Consider the following 24884-nt stretch of genomic DNA (forward strand, 5'->3'; position numbering starts at 1 on the left):
AAACATTAAAAAACAAACAAACACACCAGGACGCCTGGCTGCCTCAGTAGACACAGCATGCTACTCTTGATCCTATAGGTTGTAAGTTCAAGCCCTACGTTGGGTATAGAGATTACTTAAAAATAAAGTATTTAGAGCAAGCAAGCAAGCAAACATACCCAAGTGCATTATCAGCAAACTGGATATGCCTGTGTTTGTGTGAGAGAGCCACCTTATTTTAGCAGATGCCTCCACACAACAAAGGTAGGTCCTGCCCAGGACTTCCCAAGCTGCAGCTCACACATGAATCACCTGGGGGTCTTGTGAAAATGCAGACTTGGTCTGTAGGCCTGGGGCAGCCTGACATTCTGGATTTCTGTCACGCTCCCCAGTGCTGCCTCTGCTGTTGGTCGGCAGATCACAGTGTGAGTAGCAAGGGTCTGATGGATTGCCACCTTGCAGGCCTCTGCCCTAAGGCGTAAGCATTGGTCACACGCGAAGAGACTTGCCCTCTTTCTCCCATGACCTTTTGATTTCAAGAGCCAGCCTGGCAGGCTTTATACACAACTCTTCTGCTGAGGTGGTCCCTGCTATGATGTCCTTCCCGTTCCTACCCGTCCTCCATGTAGCATGCTATCTTTTCTTAGCTGCCATTAGTATGCCAGTGGGTGACCTTCACCATGGACCCCACCCGGGAGCTGAGAGGAAACTTAGCTGAAAGGCAGGCTGCAAACACATCAGAACACAAAACACACACATTCAGCCAAAAGACCCCCATTCCTGGACCCCATCCAGACTCGTCCCTTTATTATTTTTGTTCTTTTTCCTCTTTAATGAGATCTTGCCTGAAAACAGCCTGGGCGTTGCTAAGGTAACGCCTTAGAGCCTTCCCGAACACATCATTGTTTAATGCCTGCAGCGTTGGCCTGGAGGAATTTGCTATTTGTTTAAGAGATGAAAGCCACAAACTTCCACACATTCTTCTCCAGTTTCACTCACTCCCCTTGTACTGTATGGCCCAGGCAGAGTGAACACATTGGGTGGAGGGGACTCATGGGGACCCAACCAAATAGTGGGTGCTTGTGAATGGTCCTCACCACCCAAACACAGAGATCTGGAATTTCTCTTGACGGGACAATGCGGAAGAAGTGTCCTCACTGAGGGTCTTGGAAGGACACGATGGGGGAGGTAAGCCTCTCGGTGGTGGTCCCTCCCAACCTTGAAATCTGGAAATAGTGAATCAAGGCACACTTCCCCCCAGGGCCTCAGTTTCACAGATTATAACTCCAGGAAGGGCACCAGAGCCCCCAGCGAGCAGTACTCCTAACCTGTATGAAGACACACGGGGTGTGGTTCTGGGGAGCAGGTGTTTCGGGAATGCTTACAGGCCCCTGTAACAAGCTGCATCGGGACCTCACTGAGGCTGGCTGGTGGCCAAGATAGGCACCAGGGATGCAAGGTGCATGGTGATAGCGCCTCCAGGACTTCACACGGCCCTGGATCTGCAGCTTCTTGCCAGCAGGAGTGCTTGGCCCTACTCAATCCTACTCTGCCACGGACCTATCTCAATCTCTCTTTGTTTTCGATTTTCTTTCCTCCTCATTCTGCTTCTCTCACTGACAACGCCCTCACTCCCGCTCCCTCTATATGGACCCGAACTCCCAAAGTATAGGCTCAGGTTTCGCGAGCCCCTCGGCCTGGTTACCTCTAGGAGGCTGGCTGACCAATAGAGGGGCAGCGCTCGGGTCAGGTGCTCACCCTTGGTCCAATCAGCTGTGGCCCACACGCCCCGGCTCCCAGGGTGCCGCGCAGCTAGGGGGCTGCCCATGCGGCAGGTCTTCGGGGCCTGCTCCTCCGTCCGACGTAAACCACGTGATGAAGTGATGCTTTCAGAGGAATTCTGGAGAGAGAAAAAAACGTCTCAAGGAAGCTTGACTGAATGGCGGATACCATCTCTCCCCGTCATCCGTGTAAAATGTGTGTCGCGCATCAATACTTTGGGCCTTAGACTTGTGTTTTCGGAGGGAGGTTGGTTGTGCTGACTCTGGCCTCTGCGGGGACACAGGTGTAGAACAGAGGCTGGTTTTGGGGGCCCACAACTGGTTACCTGTAGAAAACACTTGAGAAGTTGGGCACTGAGTGGAAGGAGAAAATAGGATGCCTCCACGGGATCACCTGCACATTGACCCAGAGGAGACGTGTGCAGAGATGCCAGGGGGAGACATACACACACACACACACACACATACACACACACACACACGGACATAGTGAAAGACAGAACGCTAATATGATAGACAAAGATACGATAAAATAGGCAGGGAAAAGTTGGGACCTGAGGTCCATGGGTGGGAAAAACACGTATTTTGGAACAATACTGGGAGCAGGGACCACAGCGAACCCCTTGGGGGTAAGGTTCCTCTTAAGAATGTAACAGACACCACCTCCTCCCTTCAGGTTCCCTCAGGAACTTGACAATCAAAATACCTAACTAAAAATAAGTAAACCATAAGACTTATGTTATACAAGGGACAGCATGACCATAGTCTGATTCCTCACACAACTGAGTCGAGCCGATCAGTCATGGACAACCCAGCACCTAGAGTTATCCAACCAATAAGGGTAGAGCCTCAGAAGGAATGAGGGAGAAAAAGGGGGGTGCTGACCAGAACCCTATAAAACAAAGACCCTTGCCTACAGTCCATGGGTATTCACCTCGAATGCCCCCTTTATTTATTTATTATTTATTTATTTATTTATTTATTTATTTATTTATTTATTTAATGTTTTTATTTATTTTTGAGAGAGGGAGAGAGACAGAGCATGAGTGGGGCAGGGGCAGAGAGAGAGGGAGACACAGAATCCCAAGCAGGCTCCAGGCTCTGAGCTGTCAGCACAGAGTCCAATGTGAGGCTCAAACCCACAGACTGGGAGATTATGACCTGAGCTGAAGTCAGACGCTCAAATGACTGAGCCACCCAGGCACCCCTGCCCCCTCTCTTTATTTATTTTTATTTTTTATTTAAAAAAAAATTTTTTTTTCAACGTTTATTTATTTTTGGGACAGAGAGAGACAGAGCATGAACGGGGGAGGGGCAGAGAGAGAGGGAGACACAGAATCGGAAACAGGCTCCAGGCTCTGAGCCATCAGCCCAGAGCCCGACGCGGGGCTCGAACTCCCGGACCGCGAGATCGTGACCTGGCTGAAGTCGGACGCTTAACCGACTGCGCCACCCAGGCGCCCCTGCCCCCTCTCTTTAAAGAGAACTTTCATCCTATTCTTACTTTGTCATCTTATGCTCTACTAAACTTTTGCCTGCTGCTCATTTTATGTCCACCTCTTTGTTCTTCCAAGTGGTGAGAAAACGAATGCCAGGTATTGAGGTAGGAAATCCTGCAACACTAAGAGACATAGAGAGATCCAAACCCTGAGAGATACACAGAGAGTGAGAGACACAACACTCACTGGGGCACACCCACATGCACTGACACAAGCAGAGATCTGAAGAGAGCTTGTGGCTGAAGCAGACCTAGTCTGGTGCAAGTGAAGCCTGCCTCATCCCTTCACATAGAAGTGGAGGCATCCAGCGCAAAAGGAAAAAAAGGGCCATCTTTGTGGATGCCCAGGATGTCATGGCAGAGCAGTTGCTCGGCTCATCTTCGGGAGAGGAGAGGGTGCAGTGCTGTGGCTACCAATGCAGTGTAATCCCTTTTCACAAGAAAATGTGTTTCTTGAAGTTGGAAAGGAAAAAAAAAAAAAAAGTAGGAGTAGACACGCTTTTGGAGAAGTTGCAAGAATCCAGATGAGTTCCGAGAGTCTGCTTAGTCTGTGACCCACCGCTCAGAAGTCCCCCCCCCCCCCCCCCGAAAGCCCTGGAAGACTCCGAGCGTCTGGAGAAATGACCAGTCTGGGCTGGAGGGCCCATGATGCCCAGAAGGGTGGCTGTTGTCTGCCTGTGGTTCTCACTGCACAGGCACCCAGAGGGGGTGTTGAGACCACGAAGGGTGTGGGTTCCAGCCACAGCCAGTCCCTTGGGGCAGGGCCAGCACCTCAACAGCAGCAAGGGGAAATGGATGAGTTGCTCCCTGGGTAGGATGTGGAGCTCACACTCAAGCTTTAGGCTGTCACGTCTGCCAGGGACATTGGGAGATCTTGCCAACCCATTCATTTTTCAGAGAGACCTGAAGCTCAGAGGTTAAGTGACTCCCTGAGGTCCTGCAGTGAGTTATGGTGGCCTGGCGCACTCTTCATCAATGGCTGCTGCCCCTACATCAGTTTTCTTTTAACTTTCTGGAGGGAGATCAAGTCAGTGCGGTTGGGCTGGTGGGGACAAAACTTGACAGTAGAGACGAGTGTCTCTGAGAAACCACTGGGAAACTGTCACAGAAGCTTCCGCTTCATTTTATCTGTAGGGTCTCCCCTCCTTTGGGCCAGTTATTCTTGAGGAAGACTTAATTTCGGTCATAAAGGAGATACAGTGACTTGAGTCCTTGCAAGAGTAGGTGATTTTGACAGACTCAGGAAGAGAATGAACGGAGAAGGAGAAGCTAATTGATGGCATTCAGGAGCACAGAGTGACCTTAGTCACAGCATGGAGGCTCCCTGCTTCCTCTCTTCCTCCCACCCTGCTGCTTGCAAATCAGTTGATTTGCAAAGTGGCATCTGATGGGAGAGGGGCGCCAGTTCAGCGGGAGAACGAAAGAACAGGCTCCCAAACTGGTAATTCAGGGATCTTCCTTCACGACAACTGCAGGAGCCTTGCAGGACAGAGAGAAATGCGGAACTCTGAAATTACAGACCTACGGGGGATTCTGGCCATTGTTTTCATGGAGCCTTGCTCTGGCATCCCCGTCCCTCATTAATGCTGGTCTTACATCCAACCCTCCCTGACCACTACTGGGACGGGAAATGGGAGGATAGGACCAAACTCCTGTCCACGTCGGGAGGGGGCAGGAACCAGGTGTTCAAGTCTGCAATGGTTTGCTTGGGGTCTTGCAGTGTCCTCGGTACCCAGGCGTCCTGGCTCCCAGTCAGATCTTCCGGTGGCGTGCAGGTGCCTTTGATGTTCCCTTGGAGCCCTGAGAGCACAAGAGGGCAGCTCTTCTCTGAAAAGGTGTCACATTTACATCACTTAGGACTTGGGCCTGGCGCTGGGGCCAGAGGTGAGAGAGAAGGAAATGTAGTAAAGAAGCAGCAAAAGAAAACCGATCTCTCTGCTGTACCCCCTACCCCCAAATGACTCAATTGGTCATTGAGATGAGAAAACAGCCACCAAATTCTTTCTGCTCTCGGCTAGGAGCTTCCTTTTGAATGCAAAGGAGAGTCCCAGAGCTCTGGGTAGAGTCAAACGTGGATCTCCATCTCAATGCCCAGAGACAAAAGCCCAAAAATGTGAGGAATTTCCAAAGTGCCTCTTGCAAACAGCGTCTCCCCCACCCTCTGGCTCGGCTCCACCAGCACCACGATGGGAATGGTGGCTTTCTTCTATGGGCCGGGCCTGGCCTGCTGCCCACTCGCTAAAAGATTGGATCTGAGGACAAATGAAATTAGGAATCTCCCTGCTAAGCCTCCTGCTCTTGTGCTCCTGTAAGAAGATACCTCTGTGAACCCAGGTAGTGGGTGGGCCTGGTGAAGGGACATGGCGGGGGGCAGCCCACAGGCTCCCCTGCTTGCCTGTCCCCCCCCCACCCCCCCCCCCCCCCCCGCCGCCAGCGGGAGGGTAACTGCTGTGATGGCGGGTTGGGGAGACCCAGGCACCTCACCCACTCCAGGGCAATGAGAATGTCCTCACTTTCTGAGGGAGGGCCTTTGAAAGGAGCCTCGTTCGGCTCAGGGTTCTTTTGTTTCTCCTTCGCCTTTGGAGGCTGACCAAAAGGGAATAAGCTTCCGGGACGTCATGAGGAGTGAAGAAAGAGACTGGGAAAGAGCCCACAGAATTCTCATTTTAAGACACCTTTGAAACACAGACAGGGACGACTCACGGTCCTGAGGCCCTTGGCAGTCTGGGGAAATGTCTGCTGGCCGCACTGTGCCCACTTATTTACCACTAATTTCCTTTTCTTTCCCTACAGAATGCTGCGTTCTTTGGGGGTCACTGTGACCCATCAGAAGGTGAGAAAAAACAGAAGATAACAACCTATAGAAAATCTTGAGGGGGTGGCGTGGGAATGGTAACATTGGATTGCACAGGGGGCGTCTGGCTGGCTTAGTTGGTGGAGCATGTGACTTTTGATCTCAGGGTTGTAAGTTCCGACCCCCATGTTGGGGGTAGAGATGACTTAAAAATAAAATCTAAAAAAAACAAAAAACAAAAAAACAAAAACCAACATTGGATTGCACAGTCCTACATGGACTGTTCCACTTATCAGATGGCAATATTAGGGAATAACCTTGTTCACTGACTGCCCTGAACTACAACTTGGTAGGCTGACTGCAGGCTCTCTCCTTGCTCCCTGCTGGCATGCGCCTAGCTCCCCAGCTTTCCTCATGCCCTAGCCTAGTCATGCTGATGTGGTTTGGAGTGTTGGGGTTCGGAGCCGATGGGCAAGGAAGAATTCTTGACCTCTTTGGTGCAAAAGGGTGATTTTATTAAAGCACAGCACCAGGACCCACAGGCAGAAAGAGCTGCACTGGGGTTGTGAAGAGTGACTGATTATATACCTTCAGGTTGAGAGGAGGTTAGGGATCCCATTAAGTCTCTAAGGAATTTTGGCAACAAGGTTTCCAGGACCCTGAGGGGCTAGCTGCTGTTAGGAAAAGGTCATTTATTGCTGTTTAGTAAAAGCTCAGTCATGAGACCCTTCAGATGGATATCAGTGAGGCTTAAGCTTTGAGGATGATTACCAACATATATCTTGGGGGGTAGAGATAAAGGAAGTTTCCAAAGGAGTTTTTATATGTTAAAGCAGACTTACAGGATTCTGGGGGTCAGGATACTGTTAAGATTGCCTTTTGCCCCTTAGCAAAGTGTCGTCATGGGGGCAGCTGAGCTCCTAGAGGAATGTCACTCTGCCTGTCTCAAAGACTTGTCAATGGGCTGTAAGTTATAAGGGAAATATATTTTTTAAATTCTGCTTTTGTTTCCCACATCAATGCCATTGCCAATGTTAGAACACGCAGGAGCACCTGCTGACCACTGTATCAGGCTCAGTGGTCTTGGTGTGGCACTCAAGGTCTAACAGCAGCCCAGGGTCCCCTCTTCCCAGTCTCTACAACTCACCTCTCACTGCTCCTCAACAGGGCCACCCTCTCCTGCCATTTATCCCACCCCTCTCCCCAAACAGTCTGTTCTTACCTCCTTGACTCTTATCCCATCCAATATGGAGGGCACCTCTCTTCCCCTCCTCCTGTCCCCCATTTCAACATGGCATTTCACCAACTCTCCTCCCCTCTTCACTGCCCATCACATTCAACATCCAGCTTGAGTTCCTTTTCCTCTAGGAAGCTCCTCTGACAAACCCCACCTCCCCTCATTCAGGCAGGCCTGGCCTCAGAGCGCTGAGTAGCCTGACACCCTTACTTATCCTTGGGGAAAGGATGGACCTTGAGCCTTTCTCTTCCCTCATCTGTGAAGTTGGGAAATGATTACCCACCTTATAGGACTTTATGATGATCATGGAGATGATGAGAACATTGTAGTAAGTGCTCAATACATGTCTACCTCTTTTCCCCCCAAATCCCCTCAGTTTGGATGTATTTAGTCTGCACTGCATTTGTGGGTACTTTTTGCTTTGGAACTGCCTTTGGGAACTCAAATATTTATAATCTTGAGGTCAGGGGTGTTAAAAAAACAAAATTCAAGTGAATATGTGTAAAGATCTTACTGGCTTTATTCAATGATTCATGAATCGGCAGCATCCCATCCAGCAAGTGGAAAGGAGCTCCAAGAAACTGTACAAAAGGGAAAACTTATAGGCAGAAAGAGTCAGGGCAAGGTAGTGATTCCAGCAAGGAGTAGATTGTTTCAGGCAAGGTCACCTTCCTTTGGAGCACACCGGGAGTCTGTCAAGGAGATTTCGTCACTGGTGTTGACCAGGAAATTCCAGACTGACTAGTTAAAATTACATTCCTGGGAAAGGCTGAAACAGCAGTTTGGTTAGGTGACATCGGCCTTAGCACAAGTGACTCCATTTTGGGCCTATTGTCTCTCTCTCTCTCTCTTTTTTTTTTTTTAACAGGGGAGACCCTATTGTGATGGTTCTTACTTTTTATTTTTTTTTTAAGTAGACTCTATGCCCAGCATGGAGCTCAATGCAGGACTTGAACTCAGAACCATGAGATAAGACCTGAGCTGAGACCAAGTGTTGGACTCTCAACCGACTGAACCACCAGGTATCCCTATTATGATGGTTCTTACAGAGAGGTCCTCTGACCACAGCATCCGCATCTCCTGGGAACTTGGTAAAAATGCAAATTCCCAGGCTCCACCCCAGGCCTGATGAACCACTGTCTCTGGTGGGTAGTCCAGCCATCTGCGCTGTACCAAGCCTTCCAGATGATTCTGGTGCATGCTCATGTTTGAGAACCACTGCTCTCTTCCATTGCTTGGAGTGTGAATGCACTACAGAATACTACAGGACTCACTACGCTCCATAAGCTTCAAAAAGCCAGTCAACCAGCTCTCCAACCAATAAAGTTGCCCCATTCCCCAGAGCTGACTGTCCATTCAGTCTCTAGAGGTAGATCCCTTTCAGACAGTTTGTATGCTTCCTTTGTATGTTTCGTGGTGTGTGTCCTCTCATTGACGTTTTGTGGCAGCCAGGAGCTTGGATGGCTGTTAACAGAGAGGTACAGGCTCTCCAGGACCCACTGTGGTGTGCATTCCTGCCCTGCTTCTCTGCACCTGTGTCAGGGTTTCCCAGAAGGCAGATGGAAGGCGGTGCTGGGTGGAGGGAGGGAATACAGGCAGTATGTGCTTGGCCTTTGTGGAAGCTGAGGGGAAGATCCACCCTGTACCCCAGGCAGCTTTCCTCAGGGAGCAGGGGCTGCCTGTGCAGCCGAGGAGGGCCAGCGTGGCATGAATGGAGACCTTGTATCGAAGACCTCACTGGAGCCAGGAGCCACAACACAGGGGCTTTTCACGAGCAACCTCGCAACAGAGGCGGCATTGAGCGTGACTGGTGGCTTTCGGGTAGACGTGGGGTCTGGTAGACGCGTGGCATCAGTGGAACAACATTGCTGCTCCTCCTGACCCTGCCTTGGCTGGGGTGGGGGGGAGGTCAGATGTCTCCTTTCAGAGAAGAAGACTCGAAGAGTCATAGTGTCCGTAGCTCAAGCTGCCTGGACATCATCCCCCTCCCCTCATGGGCCATCAGTCAGGGTTCAAGGCTGTAGCAGGGGCACAGAATGTGAGCAAGGGGGTCCATGTGTACTGGGCAGGAATGGGTTAAAGATAGCTGCTTGGAGACATTGCCAAAGCCCAACTCCACTGGGGCTTGCTATAAGACCAGGGACAATGCCAGGCATGTTGTTTCTGTCTAAGAGGGATGCAAGCCCATTGTGCGCCCCCAAGGGGTTATTGAGAGGTCAGGAAGCGCTGTTGGGGGGCTGCTGTTTGGAGTCTGCCCAGGAGCATTCAGAATGGGGTGACAATAAGGGTGGGGGAGAGAGGTGGGGTTAATGCTACCAAAGGAGAAGAGTTTCCCTCCATCACATATAGACACACCCTCTCCATCACCTGCAGCCAACCCTCACTTCCCCAAGGTGGTTAACTGACCAGCTAGCCAGGTCCCTGATTTCCTGTCCCTTTTGCACTGTCTCTTTTAGGGTGACCCATTGTCCTGGGTTCCCTGGGACCAAGGATTTCCCAGGATGCAGAACATTTGGGGCTAAAATTGGGACAATTGTCACCCTACTTTCCTCCTGGAGAGCTTTTGTTGCATTTGAAACTTCTCATACTTCTCTCTCATGACTCCCCCACCAAAAATTTGATAACAAAAGGGGACAGGACTGTATTGCCACTTGCAAGCATGGCTAATGGTGTATTGTCTGCAGACGTGGTGGGTCTGCAGAAGCCCTGGTTCAAATAAAATCGGGAAGCAAGTTATGGCTGATGTTTATTTAGCATAAGTATATTGAGGCATCCATGCATTCCCCATTTTCACTCGGTGGACACGTTGATCCCCTACTTCTTTGCTCCCTTGAAGGACTCTTGCACTCAGCCCAGCAGGTTCCATTCATCCCTCCAAAAGGCCCAGGCTGGGTGAGGTGGCCTCTCATGGGCTTGCAGTGTCATATGTGACACACACACACACACACGCGCGCACGCACACACACACACACACACACACTCTCACATTTACACGCGCACATATGCCCAGCACTCCTCATGCTTAGTTCCTAATCTGCTCTAGGAGATTGTGATCTCCTTAAAGGAAGGATTGTTTTCTTTCCTTTTTTGGTATCTGTTGCCACATAGAAGGCTCAGTATTTATGAGTGAGCACATGATTCCCATCCAGGAGAGAATTCTTGATCTCCTGGATGGAAACCCAGGAGGGTTGTCCTTCATGGACAAGGGGCCTACACGGTGGACTGGGGTATTGCAGGGTAGAGATGGGTCAGTGGCCTTCTGGGAGCGAGCTGTGGGGCACCTGGGAAGGCTGAGGCCTGAGTTTCTCCTGGCTGCTGCCCCTGTCTCCAGAGCAGTCCTGAGTCAGTCCTCCTGGTGTCTGCTCTTAGTTCCAGGCTGGGCTGCTGTGGCTGTCACGAAGTGGTGACTTCCCGCTCCCTGGGGCTCATGTTTCCTGAGCTCCTAGACAGGCAGCCCCAGGAGAGTCTTGCATACACAGCCCCATCAAAATGACAGCTGCCTCCAGGGGCCACTTGATTTTCAGGGAAAAGCTGTTCTGCTTCCACCCTTCCATCAGAAACCAATGATTCCAACCAGGTCATCTTGGGGCACCAAGATGTTTGGCGGTCACACTTGGGGTGCCCAACTGTCTGCTTCAGAGATCTCCCCTGGGGCCACTCCCAGGCCGTTACAAACTCACAACCTTGGTGTGTGAAACAAGCCCAATCACAGGAGGAACGCCGAGACTCTGAGCACAGTGAAGCCAGGCTTTAATCAATATTCCTGCAAGAGCAGGTGTCTGATGGAGAGGCATATCCAGGGCAGTCACAGCAGGTAATTTATCTCCTAGCACGCAGGTCCCTCCCCTGGTTCCTCATTGGCTGAGTGCTCCAGAGGTTTCGGCCTTTCCTGGAAGTCTCCTATGCCCATGTAAGGCAACAAGTAGTCTGATTGGAACAAATGTACATTCCCTGAGGTGACCCTGAGACTTCCAGTCCCTCCTCCCTTTCTTCTATGGTGCATGTTCATTGCAAAGCCCATGAAAATAGCCCTTGAATCAGGAGAAGAACCAGGAAGTTAAGTGTATAAAGGTATAGCGTTAAGGTATAAAGTTAAGTGTATAAAGTGTATAAAAAGGTTTAGGACTCCACTGTTGGGGGTGGTTTGTACATATTTCCAGCAGGTTGTAGACTTACTGTTAACTGAACAGCACAGCTTTTATTTAGCACTTCTGAAAATGAATCATCTCCCTTCTCACACTTGGGACAGGAGGGCCCCTGGAAAAAGCCTGGAGGCAGAGGGTATGAACTCAAGGTGAGCACCAGGAAAGCCAGGGCCCTGGGCCAGCAGCAGCTTTTGGCTCCTAAAAGGGCTCAGCTAACCAGGATGGGCCCTGCCCCTCATGAGCCAGTCTCTTTTCCTTGTACCCTTCCTTCTCTTTTGTTCTCACTTTCCCTATCTATACCTCTCTCCATCCCAGCTGGCGGCCCCTGCATCTTAGCCCAGGAGAGGGTGATGTGGATGAACAAGTCCCTCTCAACCACCCTAGTGACCCCATTACGACCTGGTTTTTCTTTGTGATACTGATTACAACCTGAAATTAATTGCCTATTTTGTGTTGCCTTCCCAACTTGAATGGAAGGAGGGCAGAGACTAGTTTCTTCATCTAACTGTGCCCTAGCACTTAGTGCCTGGTGTATCATAATTAATGACCGAACGAATGAGGCCAAGTGTTTGGTCTCATGCTCCAGTCTACAGTGATTTAGTGCTGAGCAGTGCTCAGGTACCGTGTTTGGAAGTTTCCTGGGAAATGGGGTACCTGGCTGGCTAGTTTGTAGAGCATGTGACTCTTGATCTCGGGGTTATGAGTTTAAGCCCCATATTGGGTGTAGAGATTACTTTAAAAAAAAAAAAAGTTTCCTGGAACAGAAAGCTGGGAGGCCCAAGGTTAGGGAAAGCCCCCTGCAGTTCTAAAACTTTTTTGGGGGGTGGCGCCTGGGTGGCTCAGTCGGTTGAGTGTCCGACTTGGGCTCAGGTCATGATCCCGCCTTTTGTGAGTTTGAGCTCCACATCAGGCTTGCTGCTGCTGTTAGTGCAGAGCCCAGCTCAGATCCTCTGTCCCCCCCTCTCTGCCCCTCCCCCACTTGTGTGCTCTCTCAAAAATAAGTAAACATCAAAAAAAAATTTTTTTTAAGCAGTTTTTTTTTTAACCCAGGGGAGCCACAGGAGGCAGGAGGGAGTTTTGGGTAGAGAGATGGTGACAGCCCTAATTGCCTGCCTTACTTTCTGAGAGGGGAGACCTGCAGACCCCTTTCTGTGCTCTTTGAACATGAGCCCTGCTCCTCCAATGCCCACACTCCTTAGGTCCAGAGAACTGAGGTTTTTTGGTTATTTCTAATGTTTATTTATTTGAGAGAGAGGGAGAGAGTGAGCTGGGGAGCTGCAGAGAGAGGGAGAAAGAGAAAGAATTGAGGTGGGCTCTGTGCTGCCAGCATAGAACCCGACCTGGGGCTCGAACCCATGAACCATGAGACCATGACCTGAGTGGAAACCCAAGAGTCAGATGTTCAACTGACTGAGACACCCAGGCGGTTTTATTTTTTTCTAATGTTTATTTGTTTATTTTGAGAGAGAGAGAGAGAGAGAGAGAGAGATCGAGCATGTGAGCAGGGGAGGGGCAGAGAGAGAGGGAGAGAATCCCAAGCAAGCTCTGTGCTGTTAGTGCAAAGCCTGACACAGGGCTTGAACCCACGAGCCATGAGATCATGACCTGAGCTAAGATCAAGAGTGGGACGCTCACCTGAGACCAAAAACGGTGGTTTTATTAAAGCATGGGAACAGGACCCTTGGGCAGAAAGAGCTGCCCCAGGATTGTGAGGAGTGACTCATTATATACTTGGGAATTGGGGCGGGGGTAAAGGCAAGGGAAATTTTCCAAAGGGATTTTCATATGCTAAAGAGGACTCCGAGGATACTGGAGGCCTAGCTATGGTCAACCTAAGGTTGTTTTTCCCTCTAGCAAAGCTTTAAGACAGTAAGGAGTTCCTGAAGGAATATGATACTCTGTGTGCCTCAAGTAGTTGTCAGTGGGCTGCAGGACACTTATATATATATATATATATATATATATATATATATATATATATATATAATTTAATTCCTTAAATTATAAGGAAATTTAATTTGATCTCCCTTTTCCTTCTGCCTTGGTTTCCCACATCAACTACCACTTGTTAGTTTTTACAGTTTGACAAGTATTGTGCTAAGTACTTTATTTGTGCTATTTCATTTAATCCTTACAACAAACGTACAACGTGAGTCCTCATCTTTCAGATTTTCATCCTCTCAGCTCATAAAACCCTGAATTCAAGCCCTGTGTTTATGACTAATGTGATACATCTCAGCTTCCTAAATGCTTCAGACTTGACTGCTAGTCCAGGACTATTTCTGCCCTATTATTCTGCCTCTCAGGCTTCCCCTTATCTCTGTGCTCTATCTGAAGAGTGTCTGCTGTTTACAGGTCAAACTTTGTATCCTCACATAAAGTCTAAAGTCAGTAGACAGGCAACTGTTTCCTAGGGCCTAGGAGATACATTACAAAATTACAGAGGCGAGAGAGACGAAAGATGATGCCCAAGTTTTAGTGACACTGGAGTGTGAAGTAACAGAGAATGGTCTTTTCCATGGGCCCAAAATTGAATAGTCAGTTAAAATGCATTTAGTGCTTTCTAGGAGAGGAATAAAGTTATACTGAACAGGACACATATCTTTAAGGAGTAAATACCCTCATTGGGAGCATGAGTTACATCGGAGAGGCAGAGACAACACAATGTGTTCTCTAAGTCCTGCTTCATTTTGCCTAGGCGCGTAGCAAGACTACATTTCCCAGACACTCTTGCCGCTAGGTTTGGCCATAGGAGTCCTGGCCAATGGGATGTGGCAGAAGTGATGTGGTATTGTCCATGCCCCTTCCACTTCAGTCCTATGTTTAAGGTCACAGCCTCACAAGTTAGAAGTAGCTCAGAAGTGCCAAGGAGGAGCCCCTGACAGTCCTGAGCTGTGACTGGAAATTATGGTCTGGCATAGCCTGCTTGTCCTGACAGGAAACTAGCAAAAAGAAAAAACGTAACTGACTTCAAAACCATACTAAACTTAAAAAATAGTTGTTTAGTAAAAAAAAAATTGCCTAGGTGGCTCAGTCCGTTAAGCATCCAGTATCAGCTCAGGTCATGATCTCACAGTCTGTGAGTTCAAGACGCAAGTCAGGCTCTGTGCTGACAGCTGGGAGCCTGGAGCCTATGTCTGATTTTGTGTCCCCGTCTCTCTCTGCCCCTCTCCAGCTTGTGCTCTCGATCTCTCAAGAATAAACATTAAAAAAAAATAGTTGTTTAGGGATGCATACAAAGGCACTGAAGATACTCTGAAAAGTAAGATAAAACAAAAACAAAACAAAAAAACCTAGGGGTGTCTGGGTGGCTCAGTTGGTTAAGCATCTGACTTTTGAGTTTGGCTCAGGTCATGATCTCACCGTCTGTGGTATCGAGCCCTGCGTCGGGCTCTGTGCTGACAGTGTGGAGCCTGTTTGGGATTCTGTCTCCCTCTTGCCCCCTGCCCCCATCCAAATAAATAAGTAAACATTTGAAAAATAAAAAATGGGCACCTGGGTGGCTCAGTCAGATAGGTGTCAGACTTGGGCCCAGGTCATGATCTCACGGATTGTGAGTTCAAGCCCCACACTGGCCTCTCTGCTATCACCAGGGAGCCTGCTTGGGATCCTCTGTCCCATTCTCTCTGTGCCCCTCCCTTGCTTGCATGCTCTCTCTGTCTCTCTCAAAATAAAGAAATTTTTTTAAACTTTAAAAAAATAGGGGCGCCTGGGTGGCTCAGTCGGTTGGGCATTCAACTTCGGCTCAGGTCATGATCTCGCGGTCCGTGGGTTCGAGCCCCGCGTCGGGCTCTGTGCTGACAGCTCAGAGCCTGGAGCCTGTTTCGGATTCTGTGTCTCCCTCTCTCTCTGACCCTCTCCTGTTTATGCTCTGTCACTCTGTCTCAAAAATAAATAAACGTTAAAAAAAAATTTAAACTTAAAAAAAAATTAAAAAGTTAAAAATTAAAAAAATCTTCACCTTGTTGCCTTGAGGTAGAGGATGGAGAGGGCTGTGAGCAAGATGGTACAAAAGGAACTTCAGATGGAAGCTGGGTCACTCCTTTGTGGGTATTCATGATGTTAGTTTTAAAGGAATCGTACATGATGACCATTTAAAAAGCAGATGGTGCTTCATGTGCTATTATTTGTGTCAGCGTCTCTGTCTATCTCTCTATCTATCCATCGATCCCTCTTCTCATATATATGGCCCAGACGAAAGGTGAAGGAGGAATGTCTGAAGAAAGGGGTGAGTAAGCAAAGGAGGAGTGGAGCATTTATAAAGCTGGTGGCCCTGCAGGTAGGTGAGAAAGGAAAGAGCCACTAGCAGAAAGGCAAGGATTGGCTAGAGAAGCAATGGTGACAGCCTGGACCATGACGTTGGGGAGTGTCAGGTATCACACGTTGGGGAGTGTTAATGGCCTGTCAGGGTCTCTGCAGGAAAATGAGGCCACGCACAAAGATTACTGAAGAGAGTTGAATAAATGACTTTATAACAGGTGGGTAGGGGTAGGAGAAAGCAACAAGAGAGGGCACAGTACCCCTGGAATAGCAGGAGCTGGGAGCCATTACCACTCTGTGGATCGAAGGGAAAAGGGAGAGAATGTGGGGAGACAGCTGTACGGAAGGGCTCCCTCACAGGAAGGCGGGCAGCCCGCAGTGGCCCGAGAGAGGGGGAGCCTGAGGAAAAATATCCCAGTCTCCTCCTTCCCATCTTTCCATCTCTGGCTGGGGCTCCCCACTGGCTGCATCTGCCCAGAAGCCAGAGGGAAAGTCCATTCGCATGGTCCCTATGTGTCAGCTTCTTGGGGCTCAGGGTGTGGAGTGAATCTGGAGGGGCAAATGGAAAATACTAGCCCATCGGTGAAGAAGAAAGTTTTGTAAAGAAGTTTCCAAAACGTCAGAATGCAGGGCACCTGGGCAGATCAGTTGGTTAAGCGTCCCACTCTTTTTTTTTTTTTTTTTTTAAATTTTTTTTTCAATGTTTATTTTTTATTTTTGGGACAGAGAGAGACAGAGCATGAATAGGGGAGGGTCAGAGAGAGAGGGAGACACAGAATCGGAAACAGGCTCCAGGCTCTGAGCCATCAACCCAGAGCCTGACGCGGGGCTCGAACTCACGGACCGCGAGATCATGACCTGGCTGAAGTCGGACGCTTAACCGACTGCGCCACCCAGGCGCCCCAAGCGTCCCACTCTTGATTTCAGTTCAGGTCATGATCTCGTGATTTGTAGGATCGAGCCCTGAGTCATCAGGTTCTGTTTAGATGGCACGGAGCCTGCTTGGGATTCCCTCTCTCTCTCCCTCTCTCTTTCTGTCTGCTCCTCCCCACCCTCAAAATAAATAAATAAGCATTTAAAAAATGTCAGAATGCTGTCAGTCTGGGGACTTAGCATCCATCAGTCAAGGCAGTAGCACCAAATGGTAGGAGTTACAGTATTCTTTATCATTGGGCACATGGGGGGGGGGGGTCAGTTTCACTTAAGAATGTTTTTGATGAAGCTGTAAAAGGTATTAATTTTATTAAACCTTAACCTATGATTTTTTAAATGTTTGTTTTTATTTATTTTGAGAGAGTGTGTGTGTGTGTGCAGGGGAGGGACAGAGAGAGAGACAGACAGACAGACAGACAGACAGAGAGAATCCCAAACAGGCTCTGCCCTGTCAGCCCAGAGCCCAATGCAGGATTCGATCTCATGAACTGTGAGATCATGACCTGAGGCAAAACCGACAGGCAGATGCTTAACTGACTGAGCCACGCAGGTGCCCCACTTAACTCATGATTTTTTTTGTTTTTATCCTTCTGAGTGTTGATATAGGAAGTGTGCATAAAACACTGCTAGTGCCTATTGAAGTATGAAGGTTGTTTTAAGGAAAAAGCATGTGCGATTTTTTTGATTTGTCAACTGAACTAACTGCTTTCTTCATAGAATCCCATATATATATTTTTTTACTTTAGAGAATGACAATTTTTTTTTTTTTAAATTTTTTTTTTCAACGTTTATTTATTTTTGGGACAGAGAGAGACAGAGCATGAATGGGGGAGGGGCAGAGAGAGAGGGAGACACAGAATCGGAAACAGGCTCCAGGCTCTGAGCCATCAGCCCAGAGCCTGACGCGGGGCTCGAACTCACGGACCGCGAGATCGTGACCTGGCTGAAGTCGGACGCTTAACCGACTGCGCCACCCAGGCGCCCCGAGAATGACAATTTTTTTATTACACTTGGATATTTTGCAGTTATTTTTGAGTGATCAAGGTGAGACTGTCACTACAATGAAAACAACTGATAGTAATTGTTTGTTGCCAATTATAAAACTTCAGCTTTAAAGTAGAAATTAGAATTTGGGGGGGGGGCGCCTGGGTGGCTCAGTCAGTTAAGCGGCCGACTTCGGCTCAGGTCATGATCTCGCGGTTCATGAGTTCGGGCCCCGCGTAGGGCTCTGTGCTGACAGCTCGGAGCCTGGAGCCTGTTTCAGATTCTGTGTCTCCCTCTCTCTCTCTGACCCTCCCCCATTCATGCTCTGTCTCTCTCTGTCTCAAAAATAAATAAACGTTAAAAAAAAATTTTAGAAATTAGAATTTTGGAAACCTTGTTTCCAAACCACCTCTGGTTTGGAAAGCACCTTTGTGAGCTTGACAGCTACCCAATACTTAAAGACTTTTTTGATGGGATTGGTGTTCATATTAATGAATGTGGCCTTTGATATTATATGAAATGGGCTCTCCCTCACCTGGAAGATTTTTATGATTTAATGAATCTATATCTATCTATCTATCTATATACATATATATGTATATATATATTTAAGCAGGCTACACATCCAATGTGGGGCTTGAACTCATGACCCTGAGATCAAGAGTCACATGTTCTATTGACTAAGTCAGCCAGAGACCCCACCAATATATATTTTTAAAAGCTTATTTCTTTTTTGAGAGAGAGAGAGAGAGAGAATGTAAGCGGCAGAGGGGCAGAGAGGGGGACAGAGGATCCCGAGCAGGCTCTGTGCTGCCAGGAGAAAGTCCAACATAGGGCTTGAACTCATGAACTGCGAGATCATGAGCTAAGCTGAAGCTGGAGGCTTAACTGACTGAGCCATCCAGGCGCCCCTCCCCCCCACACCAGTATTTTTTTAAATGATCAATACATGAGATTGCAAAACCGCGGAGACAAAGATCCATTCAAAATTCAAGAGACTAATGTATCATTGTAACAGAGTACAAAAGTTCAACAATGTATTTTCAAGTTCCACACGGCAAGTTACTTTGAAGAAACTATACCACTTGTTGAGTTTTGGTATGGTATCAAAGAACAATACCCACAAGTATCAGCAAAGACTATGAAAATACTATACCCATTCTCAATGGCAAATGTGAGTGAGGCCAGAATTTCCTCACATTTGAGTCCAAACAACCTATCACGGTAGATCGAATGCAGAAGCAGATATGAGAATCCAGCTATTCCTTTATTCATCCAGACAAGGAAGAGATTTGCAGACATGTAAAACAATGCCACTCTGTTCACAAGTGTATTTTTGTTTTTATAGTTTAATGTTTATTTTTGAGAGAGACAGCACGTGCGTGCGCAGGCGTGAGCAGGGAAAGGGCAAATAGAGAGAGAGAGACACACACACTGAGAGACAGAGAGAGAGACAGAGACAGAGAGAGAGAGAGAGGATCCGAAGGGGGCTCTGACAGCAGAGTGGCTGAAGCAGGGCTCGAACCCATGAACCCTGAGATCGTGACCTGAGCTGAAGTCGGGGGATTAACCAACTGAGCCAAGCAGGTGCCGGATTTTATAATTTTTAAAAATAAAAATGTTATTTACGTTAATGTGGAATGGGTTTATTTTTAATTTAAATGAGTCTATACTAATTTTTTTGTTTTACTTTCTTTTTTTAATGTTTTTTTATGAGAAATTTTTACTTTATAGTACTTTATAATGAAATTCTTTACATAGCAAAAGTAAAACAATTGATTTCAGAGGTTACAAATGGTTTCACACTTAAAAAAGAAATCGCTTTTATTGGTCATAAAAATCCATCTTTGATATAAGCGACACAAACATTTTCTCACTTCATTGAGGTATTTTGATTACCTCCTTATTGATTTATGAAATTGTGGCCACACTGCAGAATTTTCCTTGTTCTCAAAATTTTATATCTTTTTATATCTTTATATCTTATAGACTTTTACATCTTTCTCCTTTCAGAGTGTTACGGTTTCTTTTAGGAACTTAAAAGCTCAAAGATCTTTGTTTATTACACTGGCAGAAAGTAGAGAGTACCTGGACAGGCTTTTCCATTGGTAAGCCAAGACAGATGCTCTGAGAAAATTCTTGACACAAAACACCTCTAAATGCTATGAAAATGTAGAAAGCATTTGTTAATGCAACACTGTGCCCGTAGAAGAATAAGAAAAATCCCCAGAGGCCAAAAAATAAAAATAAAATCTGAACCAAAAATTGCAAGATAACTCTCAAGCTATAGTCACACTTGGGGTGTTTCTAGTTGTAGTAATTAAGAATACTAGGGTTTAATACTGGACCCTAGAAGATAGCTTCGATGAAAATGTTGAGAAAAATACCCTAGACTAGCAAAAGTAGCTGAAAAAGGAAAATTGTTTATTTTGGCATTCACAACATGCAAGGAAGATCACATTAGTAAAATGATGTTAAATGGTTCTTGAATTCTTGAATTCTAAGTTTGTCAGCAGCCAGCAGCAACTGACAAAAAGTAAATGCAAAAGATTCCCATAGATAAAGTTAGAGAAAGTCTCACTAGATTAAAAATCCTACTACAAATTAAAAATCCAAAATTATAAAATAACCAAGGAAACAGAAAACTGTGAGCAGTATTTCCCGGAACTGAACATCATGGAACTTCATGTGATGCAAAGATTGGGTGAAATATACAGTCTAGCTGAATAAGAAAATAATACAAAAGCAAAATATATATACAGCTTTGCAAATTCTCTTACCCTGTGACTCTGGAGAATTCTCTACATGCAATGGTTTATTCAATAGGAGGGAATGTAATATAAAAACAGATTCTAGTCACACTGCTGATTCACATCTTGCATTTGTCCATGTGGCATCCAATTATTAATTTGGCCTTCCACTGCCTAGTTTCCTCCTCATTAAAATAGGAATAACTGTACCTGCTCATAAGGCTATTGTGAGTATGATAGGGATTACATTGAAATCTACAGATCACTTTGGTGTTGACATTTAATATTTTAACCATCCATGAATATAAACATGAGATGTGCTCCTGTATATTTATATCTTCTTTAATTTCTTTTAACAATGTTTTGTAGTTTTTATTTTACAAGTCTCTCGTCTCCTTGGCTAAGTTCATTCCTAAGTATTTTATTATTTTTTGATGGTATTATAAATAGATTGTTCTTTTGTTATTTCCTTCAGGTTGTTAATTGTTTATACATAGAAATACAACTCATTTTTGTTGACTTTGTATCCTGCTACCTTGATGAATTAATTCATTTAGTAGTTCTGACATTTTTTTGAATGGACTCTTTAGGGTTTTCTACATATACCATCATTTCATGTGCAGAGGTAATTTTATGTCTTCCTTTCCAATTTTGTTTTATTTCTTTCTCTTGCTTAATGGTTCTGGCTAGCATTTCCAGTAGTAGGCTGAATAGAAGTGAGCATTTTGACCTGTTCCTGATCTTAAAGGAAATACTTTTAATTTTTTTTAAAATTTACATCCAAATTAGTTAGCATATAGTGCAACAATGATTTCAGGAGTAGATTCCTTAGTGCCCCTTACCCATTTACCCCATCCCCCTCCCATAACCCCTCCAGTAACCCTCTGTTCTCCATATTTAAGAGTCTTATGTTTTGTCCCCCTCTCTGTTTTTATATTATTTTTGCTTCCCTTCCCTTATGTTCATCTGTTTTGTCTCTTAAAATCCTCATATGAGTGAAGTCATATGATTTTTGTCCTTATCTGACTAATTTCACTTAGCATAATACCCTCCAGTTCCATTCACGTAGTTGCAAATGGCAAGATTTCCTCCTTTTTGATTACCGAGTAATACTCCATTGTATATATATACCACATCTTCTTTATCCATTCATCCATCGATGGACATTTGGGCTCTTTCCATACTTTGGCTCTTGTTGATAGTGCTGCTATAAACATTAGGGTGCATGTGTCCCTTTGAAACAGCACACCTGTATCCCGTGGATAAATGCCTAGTAGTGCAATTGCTGGGTCGTAGGGTAGTTCTATTTTTAGTTTTTTGAGGAACCTCCATACTGTTTTCCAGAGTGGCTGCACCAGCTTGCATTCCCATCTTTTTTTTTTTTAATTATTTTTAAATTATTTTTAAATTATTTAATTTTTAAATTAATTTAATTTTTTAATTATTTTTTATTTATTTTTGAGAGAGCACAAGCGGGGGAGGGACAGAGACAGGGGGACAGAGGGGGACAGGATCTGAAGCAGGCTCTGTGCTGACAGCACCAAGCCCGATGTGGGGCTTAAACTCAAGAACTGCGAAATCATGACTGGAGCAGAAGTCAACACTCAAGCGACTGAGTCACCCAGGTGCCCCTGTTTTAACTTCTAATATGACCAATAGCAGTACATAGAATCCAGCCATTTAGTGTCTTTAACATAAGACCCTGCACCCAATTCCAGTGTGTGTGTGTTTTCCCCAACCACCAAACGATTCTCTGATACCAGCTGGGTCTCCTACAATTCAACTCAATTCTGACACTGTCTACCTGGAGATGGAAATCAGATCCCACAGGTTAAAGGCTCAGCCTTACAAGACTGCCCCTACCTCCCTTCACCCCTTCAGATCCCAATCACAAGCCTAGGTTGTCACCTGTTCCAATCCCCTCCTTGGATTCAATTAATTTGCTGGAGTGGCTCACAGAAGTCAGAGAAACATTTCACTCACTAGATTATTGGTATATTATAAAAGGGTATAACTCTGGCAGTTAGACGTTAGAGCTGCATAGGGCTGTCTCAGCATGGCACTGTCCTCAGGCTCCACCTGTTCACCAATGTGGAAGCCCTACTGTCCCTGTTTTTGGGGTTTTTATAAAGGGTTCTTTACATAAGCATGCAAGTCATTGGCTGTTGGTGACTGATTTCAATATACAGCCCCTATCCCCTCTCTGGAGGTTAGAGGGGTGGGACTGAAAGTTCCAGCCCTCTAAATACAACCTTGGTTGTCCTGGCAACCAGTCCCCCTTCCTAGGAGCTTTCACGGAGCCATCTCATTAACATAACAAAAGACACCTTGATAACTCCCATCACTTAGGAAATTCCAAGGGTTTTAGGAGCTCTGTGGCAAGGATGGGGATGTAGACTAAATATATCTTATTATAAATATCACCAACGATATTTAAGAATATAAAGGAATCCTAAAACCAAAAAGTTTGAGAAGCAATATAGGGAACACAATGCAGGTAGCTAGTTACAGGATTGTTGGAATTGCAGAAAAGCCAGAGGGTGGCCGGGAAGCCAGAGGGGCTTAACTGGGAGCTGCTACTGCCCTTGAGACTGAAGGACAAAGGTGGGGTCGGGTGTACCACTGGTCAGGAGCAATAGCTTCCTTTTGGGACTTGGCATTATAAAGGACTACCTAGTGGGAACCAGAATCATGTTAGGGGCTGCTTGAGAGGATCTGAAAATACCAAGGAAGTGAAGCTCCTGCTGGAAGCCCCAATCAGAGCAGAGAGAAGGGGGACAAATACCTTGGTTTCTTTCTTTCTCCTGCTCCCCAATTTCACTGGACAGCCCTGTCTGGAAACTGGTTCTCAGCCGACGGGTGGGGAACACAGCTTGCAGGAGTCCGTCTTCCTGCAATACAGACCAGAGGAGAACAGGGATGTGAGAGCAGTAGGAACATGCTTGGCCCAGAAAAGGAAGGAGAGAACCAGGATGTTGGCTAGAGGGAGCCACAGGGATGAGAAAGGCTGCTCTTGATGGGAGGATCTCCTACTGGCCTGAGGGAGCGGGACAGAGTAGAGTAAGACAGAGGCAAACCTAGTCCAGGTGGGGATAAGGGCAGAAGGGAGAGATGGCCAACTCCAGGCAGAATGGTAGCCAATTTCCGTATGAAAAGCGCTAACTGGGACCAACTGATTAGAACTGCAAATAAGGAACTTATTTATAAATTGTTTGCATGCTACTCTTAGAGTCTGCCTCTTTGGGAGACTGGTGGATACTGGGCATGGGAAGGCTAATGTCATCTATTCCTAGGCTAATAATCTTCAAATGTATTCTATGCAGTCTATACCTCTCTTATATCCAACAGCGTGCTAAAGATTTCCCCCTGGATGATGAGGTGCCTTCTGCCATGACTTGGGTAACTCTTATTCACGCTCAGGTCTCCCCTGAAATGTACTTCTTCCGAGAATGCCACCCTGGCCCCCATGGCTCAGGCTTTCTTGTCATTAGCTGATTAACATCTGTCTTTTCCATCAATCTAAATGAAAAGGTAAATTGAGGTACTCTCGAATTACCAGAGTTTGAGTAACACGGGAAACGCGGACTGCAGCAAGCCACAAGCCAGTCCCTCGAGCGTTTTGGAGTATTTACCCGCAAGGAACGCAAAGTGGGGAGTTCCGCCAGAGTCCAGGCTGTAAGTTCATTGGCTTGAGGACGGGGAGGGATTCTTGGCGGAAGTTCATTGGTCAGGAGAGAAGCGTCGGTCTTGCATAATCAGGCTCAGAGCGGGCATATCCTTCTGAGGGCGCATGCGTGAGATTCTCCATTTCCTATTCCCGATTCCATTTTAGGCTGAAACTTTTTCACACTTCCCGCCCAGAGGTTATTGCATCTTTGTGGCCGGCTCCTAGCACATTGCAGTGGTACCCGTCCCCCATCTTCGGTTTCGCTTTCCCGGGTTTCTGCTACCTGTTGTCAGCTTCGCTCAGGCAGCAGAAGATCCTCCTGACGAATCTGCCGAAGGTCAATGGTAGCCTCATTCTACGTCACAGTGTGACGTCATCACCTCACTTCCTCTCATCCCTCCAGCACCTTACTATCTCGCGTGATCACGGGAACGGGAAGGGTGAGTAGAATACAGTAAGATATTTTGAGAGATAACATCCGCCTAATTTTTATTACGGTATATTGTTACACATGTTCTTTGTATTATTATTGCTGATTTCTTACTGCACCTAATTCGTAAGTTTAACTTTGTTATGGGTAGGTATGTAGAGGAAAAACCATAGTTTATATAGGGTTCGGTATTACCCGCAGTTTCAGGCATCCGCTGGGGGTCTTGGAACATATCCCCTGCGGATGGGGGGGGGGCGCTATTGTGCTTGGTTCGAGGTAGTACTTACTATTTGATGAGTGAACAAATGGCGGATTGTAGGGAGGTGTAGAATATGGGGGAGCATCCCCGTCCTTGAGGTTCACATTGAGCAACTGTCCCCTCGCTCCTGCCTTCAGAGTCCCGGGGAGCCACAGAAGAGACCCGTG

General features: G+C 46.7%; 1 long non-coding RNA gene across 3 annotated transcripts; it reads right to left on the reverse strand.

The window, feature by feature from the left end:
* Positions 1–1743: 1743 nt before the first annotated feature.
* Positions 1744–24225, reverse strand: LOC123606885. Of its 3 annotated transcripts, none has more exons than XR_006716542.1 (3): positions 23994–24225; positions 23147–23252; positions 1744–1879 (listed from the first exon to the last, which is right to left on the reverse strand). It is a non-coding gene; the product is annotated as an uncharacterized LOC123606885 (long non-coding RNA). The 3 variants fall into 3 exon arrangements; XR_006716541.1 differs by lacking the exon at positions 1744–1879 and adding an exon at positions 7792–8058 and having other exon boundaries at positions 23994–24223; XR_006716543.1 differs by lacking the exon at positions 1744–1879 and adding an exon at positions 7792–8058 and having other exon boundaries at positions 23918–23994.
* Positions 24226–24884: the final 659 nt, after the last annotated feature.

The sequence above is a fragment of the Leopardus geoffroyi genome, chromosome A2 (genome assembly GCF_018350155.1).
Source record: "Leopardus geoffroyi isolate Oge1 chromosome A2, O.geoffroyi_Oge1_pat1.0, whole genome shotgun sequence".
In the NCBI taxonomy this organism is placed as follows: Eukaryota; Metazoa; Chordata; class Mammalia; order Carnivora; family Felidae; genus Leopardus; species Leopardus geoffroyi.